This window comes from Apium graveolens, chromosome 6, assembly GCF_009905375.1.
Source record: "Apium graveolens cultivar Ventura chromosome 6, ASM990537v1, whole genome shotgun sequence".
NCBI lineage: Eukaryota > Viridiplantae > Streptophyta > Magnoliopsida > Apiales > Apiaceae > Apium > Apium graveolens.
In genome coordinates, this window is record NC_133652.1 from 211,176,323 (window position 1) to 211,184,088 (window position 7,766).

The 7,766-nt window shown below is 42.4% G+C and overlaps 1 non-coding gene across 1 annotated transcript; it reads right to left on the reverse strand.

The window, feature by feature from the left end:
* Positions 1-1,374: 1,374 nt before the first annotated feature.
* Positions 1,375-1,481, reverse strand: LOC141669508 (small nucleolar RNA R71). Its single transcript, XR_012553787.1, has one exon. It is a non-coding gene; the product is annotated as a small nucleolar RNA R71 (small nucleolar RNA).
* Positions 1,482-7,766: the final 6,285 nt, after the last annotated feature.

Below are 7,766 nucleotides of genomic sequence, written 5' to 3' on the forward strand. Positions count from 1 at the left end.
AGATTTACTATGGAATTTTTTAGTTGATTGTTTAATACTTTAGTGTGTGATGATTGTATGATATCTAGTATTTGTTGTGCGTATCCGTCTTATGTGCGTCGCGAACATATAAGATAGGGTGTTAATCTCCTGTGAAGCGACGGTGGATCTTGAGATTTAGAACTTGCCATGCTAGCATAGGTTCATGTAAGAGTATTCATGATTAGTGGATAACTCTAACCGTTTTATTCGCCCTGTGTAATCAAAAGGAATAACTTGTGCTTAAATAGTTATGTTGTCAATTTCTGTAGACATATAGGGACTCAACATAATTGATTCATATATAACTTCTATCTTAATGTTGGATGTTTGGTAGAATGGTATTAGTACAATGAAAGTTGGCTTTTATCAGTTTCGTGTTATTCGATTAATATCATCACGGCTGCATGCTAAGGGTAATAACAATGACTATTGAAGGAAGTAGTAATGAAGTTGTGATCTAATGAGTGTTTTAATATTATTAATTCAAGTGTTAATTAAGTGCTTAATTCTCGTAGTTAATTGTAGTTAATAATTAGTTAATCAAATCTAAGTGTTATTGTTTTAAAATTGAGAAGTAATCATACATTGGTGAGTGAGTGTAATTGAACATAATTAGTCTGAGTCTCTGTGGGAACGAACTAGAAAGTATTCTATATTACTTGCGAACGCGTATACTTGCGTGAATATTAGCGCATGTTTTTGGCGCCGCTGCCGGGGACTCGGCGTATTTGTTTAGTTTATGTACTTACCATCGTTGGTCATTAGGACTCAGTGATTAAGATGTGTTACTTATTGTTTCCGATTACGTTTCAGGTACTTTAGCGAGCGTTTATGCAAACACGTTCTCGTACTCGCAAGAGGACTTTAGATATGGATGAGGAGACTGACAAAATTCTTGATATTCCGGAGAAGATAGATTTTGATTCGGATTCAGGAAGTGAGCAAAAAGAGCCAGTAATCATGGGTGATCGTATTGTTCCGGCGGATCCAGCTCTTATGGACTTTTCTCGGCCTAATATTGATGACATTTAGTCTAGCATCATGCACCCGGCTATTGAGGCCAATAACTTTGAAATCAAGCCGGGCACTATTCAGATGGTGCAGAATTCTGTTTCTTTTGGAGGTGCTGCGACTGAAGACCCCAACATTCACATAAGGAATTTTGTCGAGATCTGTAGTACTTTCAAATATAATGGTGTGACTGATGAGGCTATCAAGCTGAGGCTTTTCCCATTCTCACTGAGGGATAAAGCTAAGGACTGGTTACATTCTGAACCAGCTGGGTCTATCACTACTTGGCAAGATCTTGCGCAAAAGTTTCTGGTGAAGTTTTATCCAATGGCGAAGACTGCGGCTATGAGGAGTGCTCTTACTCAGTTTACGCAGCAACCTACAGAATCTATGTGCGAAGCTTGGAAGCGCTACAAGGAGATGTTGAGAAAGTGTCCACATCATGGAATGCCTGATTGGATGGTGATCACTGGTTTCTATAATGGTTTGGGGGCCCAATCTTGGCCCATGCTCGATGTAGCAGCTGGAGGCGTCTTGTGGGCCAAAAGCTATACGGATGCTTATAATTTTATTAAGACTATGGCTGCAAATGAGCATCAAAATTCGACTCAAAGGATAATCCCTGGGAAGGTAGCAGGTATTTTGGAAGTTGATGCAGCTACAACTATTGCAGCGCAGCTCCAAGCGCTGTCTATGAAGGTCGATTCTCTAGCCACTTATGGAGTCAATCAAATAGCTATGGTCTGTGAACTCTGTGCAGGTTCTCATGCTATAGATCAGTGTTCTCTTGTTAATGAATCTGTTCAGTATGTGAACAATTATCAGCGACCGCAGCAGCCTGTGCCAGCTACTTATCATCCTAACAACAGAAATCATCCAAATTTCAGCTCGAGTAATAATCAGAATATTGTTCAGCAACCGTATCAGCAAGGCATAAGTAAACAGTTCAATCCATCAGGATTCCAGCAACCATAACATTATGCTCAAAGGCAATCATATCCTCAACAAGGAGGTGCAGCTCCACCCTCTAGTGCTGATTTTGAGGAACTTAAGCTGTTGTGCAAAAGTCAGGCGGTCTCTATCAAGACCTTAGAATATCAAATCGGTCAAATAGCCAATGCAGTGCTTAATCGTCAACCTGGCACACTTCCCAGTGATACTGAAGTGCCAGGCAGGAAAGAAGCTAAAGAGCAAGTCAAGGCTATTACCTTAAGTTTTGAAAAAGTTGCTGATGCTGAAAGAGCAAAAGAAGGAGAAGCTGAAGTTGGTGATGAAGAAGCTAAGCAAAAGGAGAAAGCGGCAGAACCAAGGAAGACTACTGTTGAACACACTCTGCCTGAGGGTAATACAGGGGAGAAACAGCTCTATCCTCCACCATCTTTCCCTAAGAGATTGCAATAATAAAAGCTAGATAAGCAGTTTGGTAAGTTTCTGGAGGTGTTCAAGAAACTTCACATCAACATACCTTTTGCTGAGGCTCTAGAGCAAATGCCTAGTTATGCGAAGTTTATGAAGAGTATTCTTTCAAGGAAGGTGAAACTGGATGATCTTGAGACCGTTGGTTTAACGGAAGAATGCAGTGCTGTGCTGCAACAAAAGTTACCTCCAAAGCTTAAAGATCCAGGTAGCTTCACCATTTCTTGCACTATTGGCAAGTTGTCTTTTGACAAGTGCCTTTGTGATTTGGGAGCAAGCATCAATCTGATGCCGTTGTCGATCTTTAAAAAGTTGAATTTGCTTGATCCAAAGCCCACCTACATGTCTCTACAATTGGCTGATCGTTCCATTATACACCCACGAGGCATAGTGGAGGATGTGCTAGTAAATATGGATAAGCTCTTCTTTCCTGCAGACTTTGTTATTCTGGATTTTGGAGGAAGATAAGAAGATTCCCATAATCTTGGGGAGACCTTTCTTGGCTACAGGCCGTACCTTGATAGATGTGCAGAAAGGTGAACTTAGTATGCGGGTGCAGGATCAGGATGTGACATTCAATGTATTCAAAGTGATGAAATTCCCTATAGAAGATGAGGAGTGCTTAAAAGTGGATTTGATTGATTCAGCGATTACTTCAGAACGTGATCATATGCTAATGTCTGATGCATTAGAGAAGGCCTTAGTGGGGGATTTTGATAGTGATGATGAGGATGACAATGACCAACTACAATATCTAAATGCTTCTCCTTGGAGGCGAAAGCTAGACATGCCATTTGAATCTCTTGGTACTTCTGACCTCAAAAATGCTGAAGGAAGGCTCAAACCATCTATTGAGGAAGCACCTATCTTGGAGCTTAAACCATTGCCTGAACACTTGAGGTATGCTTTTTTAGGTGATGCATCTACTTCACCTATTATTATTGCATCTGACCTTTCAGGTAGTGAGGAGGACAAGCTCTTAAGGATCTTGAGAGAATTCAAATCGGCTATCGGATGGACTATAGTAGACATCAAAGGGATCAGCCCTTCATATTACATGAATAAAATTCTGCTAGAGGAGGGTAGTAAGCCGACTTTTGAGCAACAACGCAGACTTAATCCTATCAGGAAAGAAGTGGTGAAGAAAGAAATTCTGAAGTGGCTGGATGCAGGAATAATTTATCCTATTTCTGGCAGTTCTTGGGTGAGCCCCGTGCAATGTGTACCTAAGAAAAGAGGTATTACTGTGGTAGCAAATGAGAAGAACGAGCTCATCCCCACTCGAACAGTCACAGGATGAAGGGTATGCATAGACTACAGAAAGTTGAACAAGGCCATAAAAAAGGAACACTTCCCTCTTCCGTTTATTGGTCGGTCATGAGTATTATTGTCTTCTAGATGGTTATTCAGGTTATAATCAGATATGTATTGCACCAGAGGACCAAGAAAAGACTACCTTCACTTGTCCATTTGGCATGTTTGCTTTTCGCAGAGTTTCCTTTGGCTTATGTGGCGCACCAGCCACTTTTCAGAGATGTATGATGGCTATATTCTCTGATATGATTGGAAATAATGTCGAGGTGTTCATGGACGACTTCTCCGTCTTTGGACATTCGTATGATGAATGTTTGAATAATCTTCATGCAGTGCTTAAAAGGTGTGTGGAAACTAATTTGGTGCTCAATTGGGAAAAATGTCACTTTATGGTGCGTAAAGGCATTATTCTTGGGCATAAGGTCTCTAGCAAGGGTCTTGAGGTGGACAAAGCCAAGGTGGGAGTCATTGAAAATCTTCCACCACCTATTTCTGTGAAAGGAATCCGTAGTTTTCTTGGTCGTGCGGGTTTTTATCGGCTTTTCATCAAGGACTTTTCGAAGATATCTAAGCCGTTGTGCAATTTGCTCGAGAAGGATGTGCCTTTCAAATTTGATGATGAATGCTTGACGGCATTCGAGACTCTCAAGAAGAGTTTGATAACTGCACCAGTTATTACAGCACCTGTCTGGACTGAGCCTTTTGAGATGATGTGTGATGCGAGTGATTATGCGGTGGGCGCAGTTCTTGGGCAGTGCAAGAATAATCTCTTTCATGTGGTCTACTATGCTAGCAAGACCTTAAATGGAGCTCAAATGAACTACACCACTATTGAGAAGGATCTCTTGGCTATAGTCTTTGGTTTCGAAAAATTTCGATCTTATTTGCTTGGGACAAAGGTGACAGTGTTCACTGATCACGCGGCCATTCGCTATTTGGTTTTCAAGAGGGATTCGAAGCCCAGACTCATTCGTTGGGTGCTCTTGCTACAGGAATTTGAATTAGAGATCAAGGATTGAAAAGGTACTGAGAATTAGGTAGCTGACCATCACTCTAGATTGGAGAATCCCGAGTCTACTTCACATGATACGACATTGATCAATGAATCTTTTCCGGATGAGCAGTTGTTCGCAGTTCAGGAGGAAAAGCCATGGTTCGCAGATATTGTGAATTATCTTGTCAGCAATATAATGCCTCCTAATTTGACCATAGCTGAAAAGAAGAAGTTTCTGCATGAGGTGAAGTGGTATATGTGGGATGAACCGTATTTATTTAGACAGGGAGCTGACCAGATCATCAGGAGATGTATCCCATTCTATGAGACGAAGGGGATATTACGAGACTGCCACTCCACAGTTTATGGTGGACACTATGGTGGTGAAAAGACGACAACTCGTATTCTGTAAGCAGGTTTTTTCTGGCCTACTTTGTTTAAGGATGCTCATCTGTTCATTTTAAGGTGTGATCGTTGCCAAAGAGTGAGAAATCTTACGAGAAAGGATGACATGCCGTTAAATATGATGCTTGAAGTCGAGGTCTTTGATGTTTGGGGAATCGATTTCATGGGGCCATTTATCTCGTCCTGCAATAATCAGTACATCTTGCTGGCAGTCGATTATGTCTCAAAATGGGTAGAATTCAAAGCTCTGCCAACGAATGATGCAAAGGTAGTGTTGAATTTTCTTCATAAGCAGATTTTCACAAGGTTTGGAACGCCACGAGTAATCATAAGTGATGAAGGGTCGCATTTCTACAACCGTAAGTTCACTTCTATGATGCAGCGCTACAATGTGAATCATCGTGTTGCTACTTCCTATCATCCACAAACGAATGGTCAAGGGAAGTATCTAACAGAGAGATCAAGCGCATTTTAGAGAAGGTTGTTTGTCCGTCAAGGAAGGATTGGTCTTTAAAGCTCGATGAAGCTGTTTGGGCTTACAAAACAGCATATAAGACTCCACTTGGGATGTCCCCGTTTCAACTTGTGTATGGTAAGGGATGTCATTTACCTGTGGAGCTTGAGCATAAGGCCTATTGGGCGTTGAAGAAGTTGAACCTGGATCTAGATGCAGCTGGAAAGAAGCGAATGCTTCAGCTAAATGAACTTGATGAATTTCGACTCCAAGCGTACGAGAACAACAAAATGTACAAGGAAAAAGTGAAAAAGTGACACGATAGGAAGCTATATCCTAAGTCATTTATGCCGGGGCAGCAAGTTCTTTTATTCAACTCTCGTCTCCGACTTTTTCCTGGGAAGTTGAAATCAAGGTGGTCTGGACCTTTTATTGTCAAAACTGTGTTTCTACATGGAGCGGTGGAGATTTTTGAGAATGATCCGGACCAAGCATTCAAGGTTAATGGTCAGCGTTTGAAGCATTAATATGCGGACACGGCAAACTGGGAAGTGGTTAGTGCCGTTTTATTGTCAACTTGATTAAGGTACGCTTCGTCAAGCTAATGACGAAAAAGAAGCGCTTCTTGGGAGGCAACCCATGATTTGTTGTTACAGGAACCCTTAGAAGTTAGTAACCTATCCAAAACCACAAAAAAATCAGAAAAACAGGGCAAGGAAAAAAAAATTCCAGAAGACCCCTGAGCGCCCGCTCAGCTCTGCTGAGCGACCGCTTAGGGCCCGACTGGAAGAAATTTTTTTAATTCCTATAAAAATCCAAAAAAATCTGAAAAATAAAAAAAACAAAACACAGCCCCATTACCCACGATTTATTTTCCCATTGCCCACGTTTTTAACCCTCAAAACCCACTCATAATCAAATTTTACCCTAATCTATACCCTATATATACATACACCTATTCCATATACTCCCCATACACTTTCAAACCTTAAACTCTCTCCCATATTCAAAAACAAAAATCTTAAATACTTTTTCTCAGTTTTGATGGCACCCAAGAGATCCAGGACTATTGATAGCAGCAGCACTGTCCCTACTGCTGATTCTTCAAGGGGTACTGCTGCGAGGCCTAGGTTGTTTGATAGGGCTGCTGAGGAGGAGTATACTAGGCTTCTGGGTAAGCCGATTTTGAAGGAGAGGGGGTTCTTACCATCGGGGAGGGATGGTGAGTTGTTGCCTATGATTGCTGAGAAGGGTTGGATTGCTTTCTGTGAGTCTCCTGAAGCAGTTCGAATGAGCGTTGTTCGCGAGTTCTATGTGAATGTGAAGGCTGAAAAGAATGGGTATTCTGTTGATTCGGGGGATGACGGTGTATTATCACCCTACGGCGATTCGCCGTGTGATTGGGCAGCGACAGAGGAAGCCCACAGAGGAGAATTAGAACGAGAAGACTGCTGAGGATTTTGACTTGGATTTGATTTGTGCTACTCTCTGTAGGTCGGGCACAGTTTGGACCTTCAAGACTGGGACTAACGAGTATCGCCATTTTCCGGCGATTGCGATGAACAGGTATGCCCATGCATGGAATGCTTTCATTTATGCTAATATTCTGCCTACTTCACATGCACATGAGGTCACAGTTGAGAGAGCAGAGTTGTTATGGGAAATTTTGAATGAAGAGTACTATGTGGACCTTGTGGAGTTCATCTACCAAGGAATTCTGAAGTTTTTGAGGGGAGCTAAGCACATGAACATCCCTTACGCATCCACGGTTACAAAGTTTTGCCGAGCAGTGGGAGTTCAGTGGCCGTCTCATGAGCAGTTGCAGTTCCCGGCCGCTCCTATTGACTCCGGGACTCTGCATGTGATGCAGGAGTGGACTGGTGGAGAACCCGAGGAGCATGGGCTGGGTTATCGTCTTCCAGGAGGGCATCCAGCACGAGGTGCTACCATGGCGAGGCCAAGGCGAGATGAGGCTGGTTCTTCTAGAGCTCAGGAGGGTGCTGGGATGGCTGGTGCCCAGTATAGGAGGTTGTCGAGGAGGATGGATGCTATGTACGAGACGCAGAGCAGGTTTGCTCAGGAGCTCACCCTTGCGCTTGAGACTGCTTTTCGAGGCCTTGGAGCTGACATCCAGTGGCCAGTTTTTGGTGA